Source organism: Tamandua tetradactyla, chromosome 7 (assembly GCF_023851605.1).
Source record: "Tamandua tetradactyla isolate mTamTet1 chromosome 7, mTamTet1.pri, whole genome shotgun sequence".
Lineage (NCBI taxonomy): Eukaryota > Metazoa > Chordata > Mammalia > Pilosa > Myrmecophagidae > Tamandua > Tamandua tetradactyla.
In genome coordinates this window covers 5,151,157-5,177,443 of record NC_135333.1, presented here as the reverse complement: position 1 = coordinate 5,177,443, position 26,287 = coordinate 5,151,157, and the positions used below count along the sequence as shown (strand labels likewise).

The following is a 26,287-nucleotide window of genomic DNA, read 5'->3' as shown; positions in this document are numbered from 1 at the left end:
TGGAGAGGGAGGGTGGACGTGGGTGGGGACAGGTGGTGTGTGGGGGGTGGGGGAATGCCACACGTGAAGTATGCCTTCATAGTCCCTTTCAGGGACTAAAACCCCCTCTTTTTTTTGCTTTATTTGAGCCGCCTACAGTCTTTATGGTCTAGAGACCAAAACTTGGGTATCCCCTATTTCCCTAGTTAAAAAAAAATGGTTTAGTGGGCACTTTGCGGGGTAAAAAGCCCTCGCTGTGGCTATGTCTTTACAGCTTGTATTCTTTAGCAAGGGCAGAAACTTCAACGGAAAAGTCACTTTACAATGACGCAGTTCTGACTCGAATGAACTTCTAAAATACTCTCATTGATGGTCTCAGCTACTCTTGGAAGCCATCATTTTAGTTCGGCCTTCTGTAATTTTATTTGTCAATTCCCAATGTTGTATTCAAGTCTGTCTCATGAAGACTCTTCCCTCCCTGCCTCAGGATAAGTTTGGCCTAGTCCCTTTGAGTTACCATCTCCTTTGCCTGCTCTGCTAACAGGTCTCCTCTCCAAGACCTCCTGTGCCCAGGGCAGGAAGATGTGAGGTCTGGGATAAAGCCTGGAGTGGGAAGATGGACATTTCATCACAGATTGCCTTGCCATCACAGAAGCTCCTGTCATTCAACATCTATGGCAGTTAAAGCTTGGCCTTGCCCAGCTCCCTTTTGCTTCCAGAGTCCAGCTAGAGAGAGTGCCCAACACCTTCCTCGTCCACCACCTGTGTCTGCACCTCCACCCGCTCCGCCTTCCTCCTCTCTGTCCTTGGTTGCCCACACATACTCTGGTCTGAGTCCTGCCCTCACTCCTTTCTGGCTTCCTTCCCCAGCCATGCTGCTTCTAGCTGCTTCTATCTACTTCCATGTCACGTGACCCCCCAGGGTGCTTTTCAAGCAGCAGCCCATGCAGTGGCCATCCTGCTGTGTTTACCTCTCCTTCCAAGGAAGGTAATTGAACTTGTCTCCATTTGCTAGGGCTCTTGTCACAAAATACTACAAACCAGCTGGCTTAAAACAGCAGAAATCTACTGGCTCACCGTTTGGAGGCTAAAAGTCCAAATCAAAGTATTGGAAGGCTGTTCTAGTTCGCTAGCTGCTGGAATGCAACACACCAGAGATGGATTGGCTTTTAATAAAAGGGGATTTATTTAGTTAAAAACTTATAGTTCTTCAGAGGAAAGGCAGTTAACTTCCAATTGAGGTTCTTTCTTGTGGAAAGGCTCAGGGTGATCTCTGATGGTCTTCTTTCCAGGCCTCTGGGTTCCAACAACTTTCTCCAGGGTGATTTCTTTCTGCATCTCCAAAGGCCTGGGCTGAGCTGCGAGTGCTGAGATGAGGTATGCTGAGCTGCATTGAGCTCTCTCATTTAAGCTTCCAGATAATTAAATCAAACGTCGTTCATTGCAGCAGGCATGCCTCCTAGCCAACTGCGCATATAATCAGCAACAGATGAGGTTCACATGCCACTGGCTTATGTCCACAGTAACAGAACTAGGCACCTTCACCAGGCCATGGTGACACCTGAATCTAACTACCCCACAGGCCTTGCCTTCTCTAAAGTCTGTAGCATGCTGGTGATCCATCTCTACTTCTGTGACATGGCCTCTGACTCCTGTGGCTTGCATTTTGTGTCCAAATTTCCTCTGTTTATAAGGACTCCAGTCCTGTGGGATTAAGGCCTCATTTTAACAGGATCTTCACAGATCCTATTTACAGATGAATTCCCATTCCCAGGACCAGGGGCTAGACTTGAGCATGTCTTTGTGAGGGTCACAATCCAATCTACCAGAGGCCTTTTGGCTCAATTCTAGAAGAAGTCTTATATAAATTATCTGCATTTTCTGTTGCTCACTCATCTTTTATCAGGTAAAAGGTCACAGGTAAGGCCAGATAAGCCCTGAAATGCAGAGGGGCCAGTCTCTTTTGAACATCACCAGTTCCATCCCCTATTCCTTCCTATCAACAGCCCTTTCCAACATGAAAAAGTGAGAATGGGCAAAGCCCAAATATCCCTAAAGATTGGGAGAAGAAGGCATTATAACAGGGAAGATAAGATTCAACAATTGAGTATGACTGCTGAGTCATCATATTGATATTTCTTTTAGTCTCCAGTGTCTTGGGGCAACTAGAAGGAAAAAAACCCTGAAATTGTGGAATTGTAACCCACACGAAACTCTGAAATCTGTTCTATAACTACTTGTTAAAAGGTACTTGGAAATGTATTGCTTTTCTGTATACACAGTTCACAGTAAAGAATGTTAATTGTATATATGTATCCCCTTCAGTGGCTAACGGGTCATTCTGGAGGTTCTTATGAAAGAAGAAATGTGAGGCTGAGGGAAATTTGACAGACTCAGACGAGAAGGCGATGCAAAGCTGGAGACAGAAATTAGAGTAATGAACCGAGGAATACTTTCAGTCCTCAGGAGCTAGAAAAAGCAAGGAACAGACTGTCCCCTGATTTCCACCCAGTGAAACTGAACTTGGACTTTGGCCCCCTGAACTGTGAAAGAATAAATTTCTGTTGCTTTCAGGCACTAAGTCTGTGGCAATTTGTGACAGTGGCCAGGGGAAGCTAATACACAGGTCTCCTCCCGTCTCCTCCCATCGCCCTCCAACTCTTTGCAATTACAGTGTTCTTTTAAAAAGGCAAATCTGATCATGTCATTCTTTGGTTTGGGTACTTTCAATTCTTTCCCATTTCCTTGGGGTAGTGACCAACTCTTTCTAAGCAAGGCTGCTGGGCGCCTTGGGGGTGACTAGCTGCTGTTTGCCTCTCTGGAGTCATCACTAGCAACTCCTCACCTTGTGCTCCATGCTGTAATAACACAGGCTTTTTCTTTGTTCCACAAACAGATCACACCGTCTCTTGCTTCTAAACCTCCAGCATACTGTTATCTGTTTCAATATTCCGCACTCCCATTTTCTCATTTCCCATCTTCCCCTCGAATCGGTATCACGACAATGCCTCATTTCCCTTTGGATCTCAGATCGCATGTGGAGATCGATTGTCACTTCCCCTGGGAATGCTCTACCTCACGTCTGGATGGGGCTGACCACCAGCACCAAATGTCCCCACAGCTCCTGGGGCCTGCCCATCGTCAAACGTTGCATGCTTTGCTGCTTTTGCCCACCTGCTTGTGTGTGTTCCCAGCTGGCCTGCCAGCCACCTGCAGGCAGGGACTCTACCCTGGTCACTTCTTTGTTCCGGGTCTAGCACAAAGTTGGCTCAGGGTGTGCACTTGGTGAATGTCTGCTGGCTGAATGAACAGATGTGGGAAGGGAAGCGAAGAAAAGCTTCATTCTAAGAAAACAAGGAAGATGTCAGAAGCCACGTTGTCCAGGATGGGCAGTTCCTTGTATTTCCTGGGAGGCATGCAATACCATGCTTGGTGGCCGGAGTTGGCACTGCTGTCGGAGGAGAATAAAGACACTTTTGGAGCCAAACCAACCATGTGAACATACATCTTGCCCTCATCTTGTGTCTAGGCTTAGCACTTGTCACCCCACTCTTGCCTCCTCCACCCCTTCCCCCGAACAACCCAGCACACACGTGCGCACACAGACACCTGACTCCCAGGCTTTCATGGGTTTTGTAGACTTTTACTGAATGTTTCTCGGTGTAGAGTGGAGGAAGGCGATGACATTCCTTATCATGCTGTAAATGTTTCTGAAAATGTTTTTAAAGCATCTTTCCTTTCCCCAGGAGTTCTAATCCCCGTGGCCTAGACTTAAGGAACAGGTGCCCACAAGCACTGCCCAAGGAGTGGGTGAGCCTGTCCCTGGCTAAGAACCAGTCCTTCTGGTGGTGCCCGGAGGCTGAGGAGCAGAGCTGGGCGTGCCACGGGGAGAGTCTAAAGCTTCAATATTTACTCTGATGGCTGATTAGTTCCTTTCTTCCTCAGCTCCCCCTTCCCACTCTCCTCCTCGCCAACAGGATCTCTCTGGTATCTTAGCATCCCTTTCATTAATAACTTTTTCAAAAGCATTTTTCGATGAGGTATTTCCTTACGTGCTTTAACGTTAAAAAGGTTCGAACATCTCCCTCCTGTGCAGTCCCATAGCCACCCAGCCCCATTCCTTAGAAGCCACTGAAGTGTTGGTTTCTTGAGTATAAGTTTGGAGACATTTTATTTATGTAACACTGGAGAGTAGTATGACGAGGGGTAAAAGCAACCACAAAATATAAAGGTGATAACAGGTTTACACCAAAAATGGAACTAAAACTCCACGGATAGGAGATGCACGGGTGGTTCAGTGGTAGAATGCTTGCCTTTCATGTGGGAGACCCGGGTTTGATTCCCAGACCATACACCCAAAAAACCAATCAACCCAACAAATAAATGAAACTCCACACACACAGGGAAAAATCAGATATGTCTGTTAACACCAGCTGAGATCATGAGATATAATGGAAAGTAGCCGCCTGGTTCTTTTCTTGGTTTGGTTCTACAAAGCATGATAGAGGTTACACACGATTGAAAGAAAAACCACTTGCATTAGCAATCACCAGAGTAGGACTCTGGGGCTATCTGGGGGTTATCACCCCTAAAGGAGATGCTGGGTGGAATTTGGGGCTGACTCAAAAGAAGAAACAAACAAGATAAGGGGTTTTGGGGCTTGGGTAAACATACAAATGCAAGCATGTACACTTGAGAACTCTGGGGTCCTGCAGAACTGTTGGTTTTCTCACTGATCTGATCAGTCATCAGTGTGAGTAGCTTAGCTTTGGAGGTGCTTGCTGTGTTCCACCTCTCTGCCTATTGGCACCATTGGGAGAACTGGCTCTTAGCTCGGGGAGGGACTTGTCCACTCCTTGAGTGATGCTTGTGAGAACCTGTGCTGTCCTCTCCTCTCTGGTACACGGCTGGTCCTCACCAGGTGGGGTGAATTTTCAACCAAAAAGATGTGAAAGGACGTGATTGATTCATGTCATCCTCAAACTGAAGTGGTCCCTTGGAAGGACTTTACTCCAAAGAAGCCTATTGTGACTCAAAAAAGAACACATGTTCTTGACCTCTATACTCTCTGGCCTTCCTTTGGTTGCCTCTACATGTCACACCCACCATTAAAGAATAAGTCTTTACCATCATGGAGGATACTCAACAAAAGGTCACTGAGGACAGTCTCAAAACTTCTCTGGCAACAGCCCCAGCTGTGGAATAGGATGGTAACTTTCACAGGTCTTTTTCCCAGTGTCCCGGATCCTCTTAAGAGAGATGCCCCTTCCCCTTCACAGGGATCACTCCCACCCAGATATTCATCATTCACATTAGCTGATGGAATGACAATTTTTGGTAGGTTTTAAGAAGCGCTGGCAGCATACTTTTATTCCCAATTCAACAAAATTTCATGGCTCCAAATTTATATTTTATGACATAAAAACCTTTACTTTGTTCCTATTTCAGCTGTAGGGTAGTGGGGTCTGGGCGTTATTGTGACTAATTTTGAGCATCTGCTTCCCCAACCACTCTCCCACTTACAACCTCAGCTCCAGCCTCCACTCCGCGCTTCTGAGTTACCACGAGTCAGGGGACCCATTTTATCGTAGGCCGTCATCATTATAACCTCTGCGTGGAGTAAGAATAAAAGCCCAATAGAATTTCTCAGATCTTCTCTGTAGTTAAAAAAAAAATTCTAAGACTATTTCAAGGTGAGTGCTAATAGTACACATTCATTTGTTATTCATTAATGTATATACATATATTACATGTACATGCTTTGCACTGACTTCCAGATTGAACAAAACGGGTTGAAGTGTGAATAGATGAATATGCTTTTCATGAACTCAGGCTCCTGGCAAAAATATTTAATGGGTAAAAACGTAAGGGTTGTCTCCTGGCATGTGAAGGATAGAATAACAATCCTACTCGGGGTAGGGTGTTGGCTTGGGGGGTGTGTGTGTGTTTGACTTGTGTGTTTGCAGTGCTGGACTCTGATAGAATGTCTTTGAAGCTGAGCTCTGGTGAGAGAACATCTTCCTCGGGATCTTCAGTTTTGTTTGGCCTCACAATCCCCTTTCATGAATCTTGGGCCCCGTGACCAGAGTTTCTCAGGTCTGTTTCAAGCTCTCGTGACCTCTTTTTGCTCTCCACAGAAACAGAGGCCAAAGGCTGGCAGTGCTCTTTATTTCCTTTTAATTAAGCCTTGATCAAAAGTTGTCAGTGAGGTTATAAAAGTGATCCATGTAGGGCTCCAGAAAGATAAGAAAACCCAAGTTGGCAAAGCAAGGATTCTTTGCCCCCTTTTAAATGGAATTTGGCAAGATGGGTTAACCTGTCACGGAGTGACCAGGATTCTTTTTTAGTTTTCCCATTAAAACCTGTGTACTTTGGGGCCCAAAGTCACATGAATCTTTGCTTGGCAGAAATGTAAATGTTTTGAGAAGGCTGCATCTTTGTGAGTTTGAGCCTGTGCAGAGATTGAGGGACTTGAATGAATGAAGCGGGGGTTGGGGGCCATTGACCTGGGCAATTTCTAACTGTAACGAGACACAGATGCCACCCTCCCTCTCCCTACCCACACATCTCGTGTCACCTTGCATAGGCCCTGGGCTTCTGGGGGCCAGGGAGAGAATATTCCTTCCTCCCTGTCTCTGCCCCATTATGACATGCAACCAAGGAGTTGGAGGGGGCCCCTATTTTAACCCAAACAATAATTTACATCACGGCTATTCCTTAGACCCTTCATGGGTGCAAACGGGAGTGTGGGGAGGTGGTGCAGCCACCTCATGCTGTTCACTCCCATTTATTTCTTTTCAGAGCTCTCAGACCATGGAGAGTGGAGCTTTGGCTTTTTCCTAAGGTCTGCAGACAAGGGGACTTAGTGGCTTCACTTTGGGTTTCCTTTTTGCTCCTCTCATACAAGAACTTTCCACAAAGAAGCTTTGATGAAACTCTGCATGTCTGACCCTAATGGGCAGCTATAAGTGCTCTGCATGCATCAGATCCCTGAGAGACTAAGAAGGGAAAGAACTGAGAGAACCGAGTTTAATCCCGGGGTTGTCAGATGTCTGGGTGTTAATGAAATCTGGCTGATTCCCCGTTAGCCAAAATAGCAGGAAGAAACAGGACCTGTGCTTTTCCCATTCTCATTTTCCAGCCCAGCAGGTCCATCCAAATGCCTGCTGACTGCAGAGGGTTGAGGTTCCACCCTGGACCGGTGTTGTTCGCATCAGTGTAGACCCGCACAGGGGAGGTGTGGAGCTGCTGTCCGAAGCGCTGACGTTGGGTGTCAGGAGACCAGGCTCTGGTCCCAGCCCTCCTATTCATGAGCTCTGTGACCTTTAGAAAATCGTTTCTCAGCTCTAAGGTGGAGCTTAGAATAAAGGTGCTGTCTGCATCGCCGAGGTACTGTGAGGCCCAAATGTGACCCGTGATTGTGAACTGCAGGACGCAATGCAAGGGGCAGTGTTGCTTCTGAGGACTCATAGCACGATGATCACACACTGAGGTTGAATAGGACCAGGTCTTTACTGCATAATGAAAATCCAGTTAGATCTTTAGTGTGTTAGAGCTGGGTGGCAACTTAGCATATATTTATTCAAATTCTGGCATTTTACAGGAAATTAAGAGGGGGAAGTCCCTTGAAGGGTTGTCTTGAGCCATTTCTAGGCACAGAAGAGACTCGGAGCTCCACAGAGGGGCCACATCCCACCAAGTGAGAGGACTCAAGGGTGAAAAGCACCTTGGCATCTGAAGGCAACGGAGAGGCTTATTCAGATAGTAGAACTGGAGATCTGAAAGGCAGATGGCAGAGCTCAAAGGTGCAACCCTCACATGAGGAGCAAAGACTCAGGGAATCAACTCTCCTATCAAGACGGTTGAATTGTTCCCACTCGTGAAAAGTCTTGTGTCTTTCTGAGCACAGGTGAGACTCATTGAGCCCTTCCCAGCTCTGGAGCAGCCTGAAGGATCAAACACACCTGAGAAAGGTGGGGCAGGGGCTGTGAGGAAGCTGTGACTCACAGGTCCTGCCTGCCAGAGGGCTCCTTCTCCACAGTAAATTGCTTTGGTAGCGAATTATAGGTGTGGACGAGACAAAACTTAAAGGCTACAACTTTATAGGGCATGAATAAAGGCTGATGCATGATGCCTAGTAACAAAATAAGGGAAAGCTCAAGCATTTGACCTCATGTAGTGAGGTTTTGACTTGCTCAGTGGAGCCAAGGCTGTTCACATGTCCAGGATGGAAGAGGCAGAGTGTGGGAGACAGTAGCAAATTGAAAACTCAGTCACCAGCCAAGAACAGAGACCTCTTCTTTCCAAAGATTTGGATCCGTGCAGGTCCTGGACTGTCCTTGCTTCGAAACAACTGACGCCTGCACTTCCCATCACACAGGAACAACTGGGGAGGGACAGCTGTGTCCTCGCTACTTCTGGAATGTTGGAAGCACTTGCCTTGGGGAGGAAAATAATCTCCCACTCTCTGGTCTTCTCCACCTCCACCCCCATACACAGCTCTGTGAGTCTGGCAGGAAAGCAGGATAGTCTGTCCTTGGCGCTCCTTTAACTTGACATCGATACTACTTCTCTCTGTCAAACCCACGTTATTCATTACAGCAGAACATGGGTTCTAGTGTCTTTCTTGGAGGAAAAACAATTCCTCCCTTTCATTTCTGTGGCCTGCTGGACATAGTGTGGAGATCGGCTAAAGAGATTCAGAAATACCTGGGGAACAGGGCCCGGGGGACGGCCAGGGCTGCAGGAGTTGTGAGCTGCACAGGGAAGAGGAGGCAAAAAAGAGGGAAGAGAAGGCAACCTCCTTGTTTCCTTGGATTTATTATCTAATCCAGCTTACAGGGTTGGGACATCATTTGGGGAAATTGTCACCTAACATATTTGCTCTGAAAATAGGGTTTCAAAATAGCATGGAACTTTCTGCACTCCCCACAAAGGGACAGGCTGTTAAGTGAATGATTACGGTGTTTTCAGAAGCAACTTGCACACAGGCCCATGAAGAGGCAGAACTGCTGTTGTGTTTTCTCTGAAGGGTTAGGACTACCAGCAGCTCACGTCAGCAAGGGGAAAATACCTTGCTCCTCTGAAACTGAGTCAGTTTGGGGAGTTGAGTCAGAGGGAATGGAGTGCGGCCAGGACGAGAGGGTGGACTTTTCTAAAAATAAGCCATTCATGTTTGGACACCATCCTTCTGTCTCCACAGAGACCGGGCACTTCGTGCCATGTCAAGTCTTCTGGTGTCCTGTGGGTTGGGGCCAGGGACTGACTAAGGAGAGGGAACATTCTCTCGACTCTTTTTCTTCCAGGCTGGGTGCGATGGATACAGTGTCTGGTGATGAGTCTCCATCTTGGCCTCCAGCCACTGCCAAACGCAAAGGACAAGAGGGCGTGGAGGAGCAGAGAGAGTCCCACGCTGGATGCCTCAGACTGGAGGCCTCTTTCCAAGGATGTCCACTCACTGAAGAGACTGTCGTCTTCAGAAGACAAGACGTCTCACTGGCGTCCCTGGCGTGGGCCCCTACTAAAGCTGACACTCCTCACCAGCCTAGGAGGGAATAGGGAAGGGGGAGGTGAGTGGTGCTCACCCACTTGGTTTGGGGCAGAAGGGAAAGTCGTTGGGTAGCCCAGATTTTTAGAGAATGAAAACAACTTTTTTTTTATGGAAAAGTAAAGTGTACTCATTATTCAAAAAAATCAGACATTGATACTTAATAAAATATCAAGAAGAAAGAAAAAATCACTGGTTTCCCTCCTCCTATAACTTTCTAGAAGAAATATATTCATTTTTTTCTCTGCAAATATTCATATTTAGGTGAATATGTTTTATTTTTCACAAGAATGGATTAACTCAGCGTTTTCTAGCCTGATTTTATTACTTGGTTATACACCATGGACAATTTTCCATAGACATAATTACAGATTTACATTATCATTTTGATAGCTGCATATGGGAGAATCATAATTTAACTCAGAGGTAAGAAAACTTTTATGTAAAGGACCAGATAGTAAATACTTTTGGCTTTGTGGCCATATGTTCTCTGTTGTAAATACTCAATGTTGCCCATTGTAGCTCCAGAGCAGTCAAAGATAATATGCAAATGAACAGACAATGGCTGTGTTTGAATAAAACTTTCTTTACCAAAAAGAGATGGGTAATGGTGATGGTAGCAAAACATTGTGAACACAACAGCACTGAATTTTATATCTGAAGGTGGTTAAAAGGGGAAATGTTAGGTTGTATATATGGCGCTAGAATAAAAGTTTTACAAAAAAAATCCATGGAACTGCACAACACAAACAGTGAACCCTAAGTCAAGTCATGGACTATAGTTAGTAGTACAACTATTAACATGTGCTTTTACCATTTGTAACAAATGCACCACAGCAAAGCAAGGTGTTAAAGATACGGTGGCATCTGAGAATCCTGGATTTTATGCATGATTCTTCTGTAAACTGACAACTTTGCTAAAAAAAAAAAAAAATGAGAGAGAGAGATAGGGACCAGATTTGACCCATGGGCCATAGTTTGCTAACCTGTGATTTAACCTCTGATTCATCATTGATGGACATTTAGGAAATTTCCAGGGTCTTGTTTTTGCCATTAAAAGCAACAGAGATAAACATGCTGCATGTGTGTCTCTCTCTATATGTATACATATACACATATGTAATACATGTGATAATATATATTATTTGTATAATCTGAATGTATTATAAAACATGAATCCTTGTACTACGCCATCTCTAGGATAAATTGTAGGATATATATTTTATAGTCTCGAATCTTACATTTTAAAATTTAACATTATATCCTGAGAATTTCCCATACCATTAAAAGCATTATTTCTTGGGCAGGCCGCGGTGGCTCAGCGGGCAAAGTGCTTGCCTGCTATGCCGGAGGACCTCGGTTCGATTCCCGGCCCCAGCCCATGTAACAAAAACGGAGAAACAGAATACAATAAAAAAAAAAAACAAGAAAATGTTTAAAAATGTTTCCCTTTCTTCTATCCTTCCTTCCTTCTCTCTGTCTTTCCTTAAAAAAAAAAAAAAAAAAAAAAAAAGCATTATTTCTTGAGTACATAGCCTTCTAAAATGTCAGGACATCAGTTTTAAAATATCATCAAAGAAAACACAAGTTTCTGCCTAAAATCCACCCACCCCATCAAATGATTTCACATTGTATGTGTAGGATATATTTTTGCAGTGGGAAGGTGGTATCCACCGGTGGATTCTGCGTTTGCTTTCACGAGCATCCATCTCCAATTTCCCTAATGAATGCATTTGGTCCAGGGTTTGATAGGAAAAAAACTGAGCTTTGCAAAGTACTCTTCCAATAGGAATGCAGTCAGGTCTATGCACAGGTATTGCGTTACAGTTGGAGGGCTGCTTGCTCCAAGCACAGGCTGCTCTGGGGAGCTCTGTTTCTTGATGGATGTTACTGTCTGTGCGGCTTCCTGAGAAGTGTGGGGTGGGGTGAGGAGGACAGAGAGCCCTAGTGTGGATTCCAGCTGGATGCTAGAGCTCATCCACATCCCCTGGTGGCCCTGAAGCTGGCCTGGCCTCTGAGAGACATGTGTGGGTGCATGCTTTTTATAGAATACACGTTAGACGACTCAGGAGATCAGATTTAGGAGCTATTGAGACAGCCTCTCATCTTGTATTAGTCAGGGTTCTCCAGGGAAACAGAACTGACAGGATATATAAAAAGAGATTTATAATAGGAATTGGCTCACAACTGTGGGGATTGGCAAGTCTGAACTCCATAGGGCAAGCCACTGGCTGAGAACACCACTGAAGGTGAAGTTGTATTTCTCAGGAGAAGCAGTCTGGCTGAAGTGAGGCAGGGCTTCTTTCTGACTTTTGGAATACTCAGTTCTGGCTTAAAGGCCTCCAACTGATTGGATGAGAGACTCTCCTCATTGCTGAGAGCAATCTCCTTTGTTGGCTGTAGATGCAATCAGCTGTAGATGCAGTCAACTTACTATAGATGCAAATCCATTCATATTTGTCATTATCCTCACAGTAACAGACAGGCCAGTGCTTGTTTGACCAAACAGCTGGATGACATAATCTAGCTAAATTGATGCATGAAATTAACCACCACAGCCCTCAAGTCATCTTTTCTTTCATATGAGAAGTCTACTCTTGGAAAACATTACTCTTCAGCCATGCAGCATGGCAGTTAAAGAGATCCTGGGAGTGAAGGAGTCTAAGGTGGTTTGTGGCGCACGGATATACCACGCCCTTTATTTGCTTCTCACTGAGGTCAAGGCACTGTGTCATCAGCTCATTCTGAGGAGCAGAACACCAGGAGTTAGGAGAGATCGATCACAGAGGGTTAGTGCTGATGGAAGAAAGTTCAGACTTGAGCTCTGATGGGAGGAAAAGGCATGTATTGGAAAAAAAAAAAGTAGAGAACACAGTTGCAAAGAGCCCTGGGTTGGGAGATAGGAGAGTTGGGTTCTGTGGCAACTTTTGCTTTAACTGGCTGTGTATTATTGGTAGATTGCTTGGGTCTCGAGGTCCTTATCTGTCACGAGAAGGGATTAGTTGAGAGCTCACCTTCTGTCTGATGCTATGAGGAGCATAAGTAAAACAGGATGATAGAAAAGTATTGTGTATGGCAAAAACTTGTCTGACACTGGGTTTGAGGCCAGACGATTGGGGTTGTGGGGCCAGTGGCGTCTTTACACATCTTTCGGGCTGTGTTTGGAACCCATGGTCCAGCTTTGCCAGCCATTGATTCCAGGACTCCAGGTCCCACTCAGAATAAAACTCATGGTCCCAGAAGGGAGACGGATTACTTGGTCTGAGAGTCTAGGAAGTCCACAGAGGTTCACATCAGCTTGTGTGACATCTGCTCTTTGAAAAGCAGGAGAAGGAAGCATCAGAACACCTGGTGATCTATAAGAGACCCCCACCCCCCATGGAATGGAAGAGGGGCTCTGGATCCTGATGTTGGATGCAGGATTCTAAGTCCTCCTGCCAATCTCTGCCAGTTTCCTTCCATATCTTCGTCCTTATCTCACTGTTTTGGTGGACGTTAGTTGGTCATGGTTCTGTTGCATGTGCTCCAATCGTTTCAGCTTTTTAGCTCTGGAAAGGAAAAACGGCCTCCCTGGGCCTTGACTGTTGTTCATATTTGGAGACCAACGTCTCGATCACTGCTTGAAAAGGAGTTCCTTTTGCTTGTGCTCCAGTGCCTGCTGGCAGTGCCAGGCAACTCTGGTTAATTCCAGTGAGGCGTCTCACGTGAGAGCTGACAAATGGATTACCAATGTGTTTTTTTTTAAAAGGTCAGGCTTGTTTTCTAAGGAACCAATGCATGTACCCGTGGCAGCGACTGGGCCAGAGTGGGCACTCAGGGAGGAGCAGATCAAAGGGGTACGGGCAGGGGCTGGCCAGTGCTGGTGTGTGTGTGTGTGTGTGTGTGTGTGTGTGTGTGTGTATGTGGTGGTGGTGGGGCTATGGTGAGCAAAGCAGGCTGAAGTGGGGTGAGTTGATTTCTGCTCAAAGCAGAGGTAGGAACAAAGTCAGGGGAGGCAGGGAGCCCACCTCAGAGCTGGGCTGTTGCCATGCTCGCACTGCCCCAGGATGTGGGCAGCATGCTCGTGCTTTCCAGTGAGCCCACATTTTCTGGGGAGCCTGCTTCTCCTTGGTCTACCCAGGAGTCCTCTGAGCTGTCTCTGTGCTGGTACAGCAAGGGGTCAGGTCCAAAGGCAGAGAAAGCACCGGTGAGAGAGGAGCCTGATATTATGGTGTGTGTGTCTAGGTAGTTTCTACAGGTAGAAGAGTATGAAGAAAACAATATAACGACACCAGTATTACAATTACCTGGTTCATGTGCTCATCACCTTCTACATGGATTCTTTCTTTTCATCCTCGAAACAGTCCTCTGAAGGGGGCATTATTCACCCCATTGTAGATGTGAGAAACTGGAGCTTAGAGAAGTCATTTAAGAGGTAACCTCCCCAAAGTCATTCTGCAATAAATGATAGGCTGGGGATTTAAATATGAATGCAGAGTCAGGCAACTTAACCATCTCACCCTTCTGTGCCCCCAACGCCAATGCCATTGAGTTATTAGTGTTGGATGCTGGCAAGTTAACCAGCCCAGGTTGAGGTGGGAGGATATTCTGTTTGTGTGTGTGTGGAATGCGTGAACCAGCCTGAGTCTTGCAGTGGGAGAGAGAGTAGGCCAGAGAGACAAGTGGGAAGGTGGAAGGAGAGGGGAGACGGGTCTATTTGGCAGAGGAAACACGAGTGGGAGTGTGGAAGAGCCTGTCTGCCTGGGCAGCTTCATGGGGTTTGTTATGGCTGCAGTGGAAGGTGCTGGGTGGGTGGGTGGGTGGTGGGACGTCGTGGAAGATGGGGTTGGGGGAAGGCAGGGGTCAGATGTTTGGATGAATTGTGATCAGATGTATGCCTTGGAAAGACCACTCTGGCAGAAAGTGAAGATGCTAAGCTTGATGACGGGCACATCTGGGCACATTTTCCAGGCTTGCAGTTGGATCCTAGTGTTACAGAGACAGGCTAGCGACCCACTTCTGGAGGAGTCACAGAATGGGGATAATATGACCAAGGGACGGAGCCTCAGGCTGGAACAAAGTCCAGTTTCCACGAGAAACTCTTTGGGGAATAATGAGGAAGCCCACAGAGGGCCCTGTTTGGAAGGAAAGAGGCTTACTGGAGAAGGAGACTTTGTGGAAACCCTCTTGCTGTGAAGCCCACGCTTCCTTTGGTGTGAATTCAATAGCTTATTACACGACCTCTTGGTAGCACTGGAAGCTTTGGGCTACTTCCTTCTCCTTCTTGAGCTATCCTTGGTCCTTGAGTGCCATGACACTTTGCTCTTCGTCTTGTACTTCTCTGGCCGCACCTTCTGAGAGTCCTTTGATGCTGACCTCATCCCTCTAATCGTTGGCATTTCTTGTGATTCTATCCTAGGCTCCTGCCTTTGTCTTCTAGGGCTGCTGTAACAAAGTCCCACAAACTTGATGGTTTAAGACAACAGAAATGTATTGTCTCACAGTTGTGGAGACCAGAAGTCTGAAATCAAGGTGTCAGTAGGGCCATTCTCCTCCTGAACCCTTTAGGGGAGAATCTTTGCTTGCTTCCTCCTAGATTCTGGAATGTGCCAGAAACCCTTGGCATTCCTTAGCTTGTGGCTGCTTAACTTCAGTCTCTGCCTCTGTCTTCACATAGTCATTTTCTCCATCTCTGTCTTATTCCTTTCCTTTCTTTTTTTTTTTTTGGTTTTTTTTTTTGCCTTATTCCTTTTCTTGAAAGGACACCTTAAGAAATGTGTCCTTAATGTTGAATTAGTGACAACCTTAATCCAGTTTGGCCTAATCTTAACTAATTGCAACTTCAAAGACCCTATTGTCAAATGAGGTCACATTCATGAGACTGGGGTTAGAACTTGAACTTATCTTTTTAGAGTATACAGTTTAACCCATGAGAACTCATTTCTCATTTAATTGTGTACTCTCCCCTTGGGTCATCTGAGTGCTTCCAATGCCTTCCATCTACCTATATGACTTCCTCATTGCTGTCTTCCATCCAGTCTGTCGTCTCACTCTGGACCTGTATCTCCCTGGCAACTGGCTGTCTCCACTTGGTGTCTTACAGATATCGTAACCTCAAGATGCTCCAAACTGAACTCAGGATCATCTCCACTCCCAAACCTGCTTCTCCTTGCAGGACCTCAATGAAATAAGTAGCATCACCATTCATCCAGTCCTCGGGCTAGTACCTCGGGCCTCATCCTCAGTGCCCTGCTTTCTCTTACCCCTCATGCCCATTAAACACTGAGCCTTGCTAATTCTAATAGAAACAATAGCTAATATTAACTGAACACTGACTATATCCTAGTCTCTGTGCTAAGAGCTCTGCAAGCCTGATCTCCTTTAATCCTCAGAATAACTCTATCAAGTAGGAGTTATCTTTAACATCGTTTAATATATGAGAAAAGTGAAGCATGAAAAACTTGAGTGATTTGCTTAATAATAGCCGAAAGATTTAACTCGAGACCACCTGACCCTAACGTCCAAGTTCTTGTCTACCTCTCTATGTTACCAAACACCTCTGAACCTCTGCTCGGGCTGCTGGCTGCGACCTCCCTAGGTGTTCTCACCCTCTGCATTCTCCATCTTCGCGCAGCAGCGAGAGGATCACGCAGAATGAAACCCTGATGTTATTTCTCTCCGTCTCCAAATGCTTCATGGTCTAAAGATAAACAAAACCTTCTTTTCTTCTTTCCTTCCTTCCTTCCTTCCTTCCTTCCTTCCTTCCTTCCTTCCTTCCTTCCTACCTTCCTTCCTTCCTTCCTTCCTTCCTTCCTTCCTTCTTTCCTTCCTTCCTTCCTTCCTTCCTTCTTTCCTACCTTCCTTCCTTCCTTCCTTCCTTCCTTCCTTCCTTCTTTCCTACCTTCCTTCCTTCCTTCCTTCCTTCCTTCCTTCCTTCCTTCCTTCTTTCCCACCTTCCTTCCTTCCTTCCTTCCTTCCTTCCTTCCTTCTTTCCCACCTTCCTTCCTTCCTTCCTTCCTTCCTTCCTTCCTTCCTTCCTTCCTTCCTTCCTTCCTTCCTTCCTTCCTTCCTTCCTCCCCCCTCCATCCCTCCCTCTCTTTCTTTTCTTTCTTAAATTGTAGGTTACAGAACTTGAAGGTTTACAGAAAAGTCATGCAGAAAATAGAGTTCCCATATACTGCCCCCCCCAAAAGTTTTTCCTATTATTAATACTTTGCATTAGTGTGGTGCTTTGTTACAATTGATGAAGCAATAGTATTAAAATTATGTTACTAATTATAGTCCAAACTTTACATTAGGGTTGTATAGTCCCATGGTTTTCCTTTCTTAATTTTTATTCTAGTAACATATATGTACCCTAAAATTTCCCCTTTTAGCCACGTCAAATGTATCATTCAGTGCTGTTAATTATATTAACAATATTGTTCTAGCATCAGGAATATCCATTACCAAAACTTTTCTATCATCCTGAACAGAAGCTCTGTACCAATGAAGCATCAACTCCCCACTTCCTGCCTCCTCCACCCACCCCAGCTCCTGATGACCCATATTCTAGTTTCAGACTTTATGAATTTGCCTATTCTAATTATTTCATACCAATGAGATTATATAATATTTGTCCTTTTGTGTCTAGTTTATTTCATTCAATATGATGTCTTCAGGTTTCATCCATGTTGTCACGTGTATCAGGACTTCATTCCTCTTTCTGGCTGCATAATATTCCACTGCTTGTGTATACCACATTTTGCTTATCCATTCATCTGTTGAAGGACTCTTGGGTTGTTTCCATCCTTTGGTAATTGTAAATAATACTGCTAAGGATATTGGGGTGAAAATATCTAGTTGAGTCCCTGCTTCAAGTAGGGTATGTACCTAGAAGTGGGATTGCGGGGTCATATGGTAATTCTGTACTTAACTTTCTGAAAGGTCCTTATTGTTAAACTAGCTTTACAGGCCCTTTGCGATCTGGATCTCATATACATTGCCAGGCCCATGCTCGTGGCAGATCAAACCACTTGCAGTAAACATATTTATTCTATGAATATTCATTTAGTATTTTCTAAGTGACAGCTCTGTTTCAGACGCTGGGGATACAGCAGTGAATGAGACAATCTCCTTTCCTCCCGATGCTTGTATTCTATACTGGAGACAGAAAAGAACTGAATAAATGTAGAAGTAATGCCAGTTTAGTGAAAAGAGATAGTGAAGAAAAATTAAGCAGGGTGAGGGGATGGAGAATGGAAGGAGTGAGTATTAGGTCGGACCTGGGCGTTTGTACATGCAGCCTCCTTTCCCACCCACAGTTAGCACCCACCTGGATGGCCTTTCCAGGCTGGGCTGGAATTCTACTTTGTGCCCCAGCTGTTCTTTCCACTTTCCCTATCTCTGCTCTTACCACCCTGTTTTGCAATTGCTTGTTGAATAACTGTATCCTCCACTACTGAGAGCTCTGGAGGGATCCAGAATAAATCATGCTGAGCCTAGCAGAGAACCCTGCACATGGCAGAGGCTCGATGGACATCATTTGAATGAATGAATGTGAAGTCCATCTGGATTGTTGTTTGTCCAAACGGCAATGGTTTTAGAGCTCATTTTGGAAGATCAGGCCTGCAACACTCGAGTCTCTCCCCAGATAAACATTTGTTTGTTCCATGTTTATTCAGTACTTTGGGAGACTATAAATCTGGTGATGGCTCCCTCAGGAACTTTCAAGCAAGGCAGACCTTGTGAACTGCGTAGCCTGGAGCAAGTTACTTAGGTTCCATGATCCTTGGTTTTCCATTAGTCAAATGGCACAGAGAGCTGCGCTTTCTCTTCCTCCTGGATGTGGCTGAGTACTCTCCAGATTAGTTCTGAGGCAGAAAAACATGTGTGTGGATTCGTGAGCTTATGTGTGAGTTCTAAATTAAAGGGACATCAATGAAGTTCTCAGACGAGGGTTGGTAGGTATATGTTTAAAGATGGGCCAGATTATTTAGAGATAAGAATGAAGCTGATGAGGGTGGGATTAAGGTAATTCAGAATATAGGAGTAAGGAAGAAATTATATTTTAGAACATCATCTACTCTTTAAGACCAAAGGAAGAAAGGTTTATTTTGTCCAGAATCCAAATTTTCTGTAGCACATAATCTAACTCAACCTGTCTGGGTAGATCACTTAAACAATCCAAACACTGGGAGCCCAGAATAAGAATGAGGGCCTTTAATCCTGCATAGCTTAATGTAATGCCTAGATAAATATCAGAGTAAGATAAATATCAGAGTAAGATAAATATCAGAATAAGCAGATAATAAAAAAAGTACTGGCAAAGTCCCTTGAAGGATGGGAGAAAAAATATGGCACTATGAAACTTTACCACCAGCGAAATCCTGGATACTGTGTCAAATAGTAGGGACATCCAAATCAGTAGGCCATGCTCTCAATCATGAGGCTTCCTCTTGAGAAGTTTAGCCTACCTATAGGCATGCCTAAGAGTTACTTCTAGAGGACCTCTTTTGTTGCTCAGATGTGGCCTCTTTCTCTCTCTAAGCCCAACTCTGCAAGTGAAATCATTGGCATCCTGCCTACTTGGCACATGACATCCAGGGGGTGATTGTCTCCCTAGCAGCATGGGAGATGGCTCCCAGGGATGAGCCTGGTCCTGGCACTGTGGGATCAACAATGCCATCCTGACCAAAAGGGAGAAAAGAAGTGTAACAAATAAGGTATCAATGGCTGAGAGAGTTCAAATAGAGTCAAGAGGCTACTGTGGAGGTCACTCTTATGCATGCTTCAGTTAGACATTGCTACTTATCATAGATTGCCAAACCCCAACCAAAACCATTCCTGCCAATCCTAAGGAACACTTAGGTCAATATATTAGATTCTACAAAGGTTCCATGTACTAGGGTAACTTTCCAGAAGCCCACAACCTCCAGATGGGTCCCTGGACCAGTTAGGTCTTGAAATGCAGAGCGGCCAGCCTCTCCAGAACATCAACTAGTTCCATCCAGCTATCCCATATTATCGATAGTCCTTTCCAACATGAAAAAGTTAGAATAGGAATAGCCCAAATGCTGCTAAAGACTGGGATAGAAAGATCAGAGTTGATTGTGGAGTTATACAGAGAAGGTAGAGTTTAACAAATGCATATGATTGCTGAATCATTATATTGATATTTCTTTTAGTCTCCAGTATTTTAGAGCAGCTAGAAGTAAAAACCTAAAATTGTGGAATTGTAACCCATACCAAACTCTGAAATCTGTTCTACAACTAATTGTTGCAAAGTGCTTTGAAATTTATTGCTTTTTTGTATATATGTTATTTTTCACAAAAAAAGGAAAAAAATTCGATTGTGATGATAAATGCACAGTTATAAGATGTTATTGTGAACCACCGATTGCACACTTTGGATGATTACATGGCATGTGGATATATTATATATAGCAATAAAAAATAAAAAATTGAAAAAAAGATGGGCCAGATTTAATCACTCAATACTCAGTATTCAGTATTCTGAAATTTATATTATGGCTCCAGTTAACTACATTCCCTTATAGGCCTTGGCTTCATAGTCCGGTGGTTTGATTCATCAAAACACAGAAGAAACCGAAATAATCCTGGCTGTCGCTCCTGCACAGATCAAGCTTTTAACTATTCTTTAACACAGGCCAACATTTTCATGAGACCTTTGTTGAGGTAGCTAAACATTAGATAATTTAAGGTATGAAGGTTTTGAAGTGAAGGTCACTTTTTTTTTTCCTGGAGTATCATCTGTTTTATTTCCATCTGACTTTTTAAAAATGTTGGAACTGTGTTTTGATTGAATACGAAAATTTTTTTCTTTGACGTTTCTACGACCACAGGTGGAAAAATAAGACCTTTGCTTATTAACAAAATGAATCAATCTCTTTCCCCCATGGGAACTTGAAAACAATTTGGAGAACAGCATAAACTTCAGATTTTCCTCTGATATGAATTTAGCTGACCTTTCCTTGAGGTAAGATTTAAAGGAGAACCGACAGAAAATGATGAAGCCAGGTGTCACCGATTTTCATCCTTCACTTTCTATCTGTTTCCAGCGGAAGTGCTTTGCTCTTGCTTCTTAAAGCGCCTCCAGAGAGAGCAAAATGGAGGCTCAGAGAGGTTAAGTGTGTTAGCAAAGGTCATGTGGGGAACCAGTGAAGAGGGAGAACAGGATGCAATCAAAGGCTTTTAATGACCCTGCAATGGACAACTGCTCCAAGTAGCAAATCCTCAAAGGCAGAGCTGGTTTTTGTTTGACATTTCTTCTTCCCTTCTACTTTGAATGCACCAGATGTGTTTGGGGAAATTCCCCATAATACTAGTGCATGATTAACACTTTATTTGTCTGACAGTTTCACATGTTTCTCCTTTGGAGTTAGTGGGGCCCTGGGAGTTTCCAGCAGCTTCTCCCTGGCCACTGCCTGGTTTTGTAGAGACTTGCCTCCGGCCGTCTGCCCTGGATCTGGCACTTGCCTGGGAGTGGGAAGTAGAGAATAAACAAAGCAAAGACACTGTGTTGGAAACGAAGACTGCAGAGCTGAAAGATGCCTAGAAAAGTGGCCCCAGGCCAGCTCCTCCTCTGTCCAAATATGCCAGGAATACTGGGACCCGGGGGTGGGGAGGGGGATGACAAGACAGTAGAAAGAAGGAAAAAGAACAGCCCGTCACCAGGGCATACTCCTGGCTAGTCTAGTTGTCAAAGCAAAAGAGAATTCTTAGTTCAAAAGAGAATTCTTAGTTCAAAATAGAAGTAGATCAAGAAGTTGCAGAGCTCAAAAACAGTTGTTACTAAAATTTGCATCTATATTGGGCAGGCATTTGCAAAAAAAAAAAAAAAGTCTCTTGGTCTTCTTAGCATAAGAAAATCATAAAATCTTTAAGAAAAATGATTCGCTTACGTACACCTAGCAAATGAGCTGGGGGGCTGGGATAGAACTGTCCCTTTTTCTAATTGCTGTGTGAGCCAAGGGCTCTGACTCGGAGGCTGTGCATCCTTTCCCAGTTTGAGACAGAAGATCACGACAAAGGACAAAAGTTCAAAGGGTTGAAGCTGGGGAAGAAAACAAAATAAAAACAGGAAGGGGCTGGCTCAGGGATTTTCCATGGGAAGGCTAAGAATGGATGATCCAGAAACACAGCCTGTTATAAAAAGAAAAAGGAAGAAAAAGGATACTTCCTGATCCTCTGGAAGTTACTTGAGATGTTGTGAAATTGGGTTCCCAGGAGGAGCCAGCTTGATCTCGGTGTAATAGGGGGACCAGAGCACCCAGATGGAAACTGGAGTCCTGAAGTCCTTGCTGACCAACAGGGGCCCATCTCTCACTGCTTTGTTTTCCTCTTGGAAGAAGAGATACTTGTCACTTCTTGTGTCCCTGATCTTTGAGGTGTGTTCATGTGTGGTCCTAATGCCAAAGTATGATAATGGGTCTAAAATAACCCAGGGAATTTCAAAATTTGGGTTGGAAGAAAAACAAATCATCTCTGCATTAGCTGTCTAGAGTTGCGGTGACAAGTACAACAACCTGGATGGCTTAACACAATAGAATGTATTGTCTCACAGTTCTGGAGGCTGGAAGTCTGAGATCAAGGTGGGCAGGGCATGCTCCTTTCACACTACTGAAACCTGTGGGAGAGGCTCCTTCCATGCCTTTTTCTAGTTTCTGGTGGTTGCTGGCAATCTTTGAGGATCCTGGACTTGTAGATGCCCTCACTCGAATCTCTGCTCCTGACTTCACATGGCCTTCTCTCGTGTATCTGTGTCCACATTTCCTCTTCCTATAAGGACTCCTTATCATGTTGGATTAAGGACCCATCCTAGTCCAGGACTGACGTCATCTTGACTGATTACACCTGCAATGACCCTGTTCCCAAAGAAGGTCAGTTCTGAGGTCCTGGAGTTTAGGATGCCAACAATTCTTTTTGGGGAACACGATCCAACCCATAACAACCTCTAAGCTGTTAGCCACAGAATATTATGATGTGTTTGGGTATATAGTATTGAGAATGATATTCATACAAATGGAAAACCAATTCACTTTTTTTTTTTTTTTGCATGGGCAGGCACTGGGAATTGAACCCGAGTCTCTGGTATGGCAGGCGAGAACTCTGCCTGCTGAGCCAGCCTTGCAACTGCCCGAGCCACCATCGTACTGCTCCACTTTTAAGCCTAGCTGACTTGGTCTTTTTGCTACTAGAATTTGGAAGGGCAAGCCAGAGGAGAGTGACTGGGTGAGGTTGACTGGCCAATCCTTTGCGCAGCTTTCCCTCTGCCCCTGGCTACCCCTCCTGCTCCACTCTTGCCTTCTCCTTCCATCTCTCCCTTCTAGCTTTCTTCCTTAGAGCTGTCGGTGGGTGAAGGTCAAAGGGAGTGACGGGTCCTGGTGGGGGATGCAGAGATCCAATGGAAGAAAGATCCTACTCCCCCTTTTTTTGTAAAAAAAAAAAAAAGCAACTCATCTTTCATACGAGAGCAGAGGACAAATGCACTGGGTTCTATTCCTGTACCCTGTGCAATGCCTCCTCCTTCCTAGCAGGGTGGGAAGAGACATCCAGGGTCTAACTCAGGGCTGATAGCTGTGAATTCTCCAGAAGTGCTTGGTCACTTGAATTGAAGAGATCTTTTGCCAAACAGAGTAGGAAAAAAAATCTTTAGTTCCTTCCTAGCCATGTTCCTTCTTGAAATCTTGTTTTAGCCTCTGGTGAGTCAAAGAACTCAAGGTTCTCATGTAAAGGGAAGAAGGTGCCAGCTCCTTTCTACCAACTGTATGAAAAATAGTCAGCGAAGTGCACTGCAGGAGCCACCAGAGGCCAAAGGTCACCCACCACGTTCAGCAATTATTTCGCTCAAAATAAACTGCAAGCAGGATGGCAGGAAATGAGTTGCAGCAACCTCAGTTCATGTGTGAAAGTTTCCAATTAGGAATTCAAAGAACTTGTTGTTCAATGAAAAAGTGAAACCAATTCCTTTTACGTGTTTACCCACTTCCTTGGTGGTCCATGGCTAAGAGCTGGGTCCATTGCCAGGAATACAGATGTCATTCGGTTCACCTGATACGAGTGGGAACTTGATGAGTAATTAAATGACCAGCAGCAGAATCTGACGTAGTGGAAAGATGGCTGATAAGGTCCACCTGGTCCAAATTTGGCCCACCACCTGTTTTGTGAATAAAGTTTTATTGGAACACAGTCCCACTCATTCATTCATGTATTGTCTATGGTGATGAAAGCTACATTTGAGCCTGCTTTCAGAAAATTGCATGACATCCTGGTTTAGAATGCCTACGTGTGACACCAACCAGTCTGTTCTATGGGTCTGCTCCAGCACCCACCCCTGCCCACACTTGTCCCTGTTAGGATAAAGGGAGATGAATCTTGGATTTCAGGTCAGAAGATGCACGGTCTCGTCTTAGCTCTGCCACCCTTAAAGTGCATGACCCTCGGCAAGTCTCTTCACCTTTCTGTGCTTTGGTTCTCTTGTGTGTCAAGTGAGAGGCCCAGAACAGGTGATTCCTTAGATATCTTTCTGGCTGTAAGTTTCTTTGATCTTCAAGGAAATGGCATTTATTTCTGGGGCTCAGGAGACAGGAGGTTGTGATTCATATATTTTAAAACATCTGAATCTGCTTGGCCACCCAGATAGCCCTGTGGTGGTTAATTCAGTTAACTCCAAGTGCTGAAATCTGGGATTTGATTACCACACTGGATAGCTGGCATCTGTTGGAGAAAAACCCTGCCTTGACCCTGGTCAGCCATCCTGATAGATTGAGTTGCCACACAAGGGCTGCTTCAGGGAGTGTGGGCAAATCCAGTTCAGTCCATCAGAACCCAGGAAAAACAACTTTGAGCCCAAGGCTCCTGGCAAGTACCTCCTTCCACTGGAATGAGAACACGCAAAATGTATAAACATATCTTGAACAGATATGGTTTGTCAGGGAAGCAAAAAGGTTTTGCGTTTGTGCCGCTTTTTATTTTAAAATGAAAGTGCTTTGTGTTTATTGTAGACAAGTTTAAGAAATACAGAAAATAGGAAGAAGGAAGTAGAAATCATCCTCAAATCCTACCCTGCAGAGATGAATACTGTTAACAATTTAATAAGCCTGCCAGGCATTTCTTTTATGCACACACCCATACCAACCCCTTTACATACATAGGTGGCACACATTGCTTTGTCACCTACTTTTCATTTATCAATATGATCCATAGGAATGCCTTTTGATGGCTTTGGATGTAGAATTCCAACATTATGTTAATGGTTGCTAAGGATTTTCCTAAGTGTTCTGTGATTCGCTTGCTCAATCACATCTGCGTTGTTCCCCCACTTTTTTTTTTGTATTATATTCCACATTGTGAAGACTATCTTTATGCTTACACTGCCGTGCATTTTCTTCCTGATTGTTCATCTGTGAAAAAATTCCTAGATTTAAAAGTAATGAGTCAAAGGATACTCAGTGGCTGTAATCCACATGGTTAAACTGCCTCCAGAAAATTTATAACAATTTATAGCCACCAACAGCATAGGGGGGGTGCCCACTCTCCACACTCTGGCTGGCACTGGTGATTGCCATTGTCAATATTTAAAATTCTTTTCCTATCTGGTAGTTCAAAACTGATATTTTATTGTTGTTTCTATTTGTATTTCCTATTCAGTTTACTATTGAATGTCACCATTTATGATCAACTAAAGATAAAAAAAAAATAATAATGACTTCACATTAGGTTCTCATGTCTGGTATAAGGACAGACGTATCTTCCAGAGACACAGGGAGCCAGGAGCCCAGCACAGAAGACTCTGGTCCTCTACGTTGATTTATGTGTTTGTGGACTCATTGGAGACTGCTTTCAGGAACTTGTTGAATGGCATCTAGAAGTTCATATGGTTCTAATCAGTCACAAAAGAACTTGAATGACAGGTACAACATTTATACCATAATCGCAAGAATATTTGGGCAGAGAAAACAGACTTTCCATGTACTATTGACGATTCTGGTCTGTGCTGGATCCACCTGATCTAACCTCCTTGACTCTTGAATGGATCCACCCATTTCTCTCCCTCCCAGGACTGGAAGATGATGGCCTCACTTCAGCCAATGCAACCAAGAGAGCTTTTAGAAAAGTCCAAAGATGCCTAATGCAGCCTGTGACCCAGGGTGGACAGAAGGATAGAAAGCAGTTGCCCAAGAAAGATGGCAGAGAAGTCGAATGCATGGAGTGGTGACTCGGACCTGGCTGGGCTGCAGCCTTAATGGACCCCACGAGGACCAGATGGGGAGGGGAAGACTGCAGTAGGGAGCACTGTGCCACGCTGCTCCTTCTAGGGCTGCTGCTCAGTGGTTTCCTGCCTTGCTAAATGGCCGTTGCTTGGTGGTGATGATTCATGGCATTTGGAAAGTGTGGCTGTGTTCTGAACAGGGAAGTGAAAAATAACACAGCCAAGGTCAGTGGAGGACAGCATAGGGGCTGTTGTAAGACGCGAAGCTTTTGCTATGGAAAACACAGGGGCCCGGGGAGGTGCAATAAAATCCATTGCAATAGCTCATGCTGTGAGCACCGTTCTGCTGGCTCCTCTTTGGGGCATCAACTTTTCCAAGTGGCGGTCGCTAATTTGCCCCTCGGAAGCGGCTGCTGCTCTTGGCTGTGCTGCTGCGGGTAGGAAGAAGTCGATGGGTGATTCAGCGAGTGTCTGCTTCCTCTCTGACTCAGGACTGGATCCGTTTTGGAGGGTGGTGCCAGGGGGCACTGTGTGGCTTTAGCTAGATTCTTTGAACTTGGAGTTAAAAC

General features: G+C 44.7%; 1 long non-coding RNA gene across 1 annotated transcript in view; it reads left to right on the top strand.

Moving 5' to 3' along the window:
* LOC143690773 (uncharacterized) overlaps window positions 1-26,287 on the top strand; it is a 115,475-nt gene that overhangs the window by 80,169 nt on the left and 9,019 nt on the right. Inside the window, exon 5 of the long non-coding RNA XR_013179179.1 lies at window positions 9,285-9,548. This is a non-coding gene — a long non-coding RNA (uncharacterized LOC143690773). The remainder of the gene's footprint in view (window positions 1-9,284; window positions 9,549-26,287) is intronic.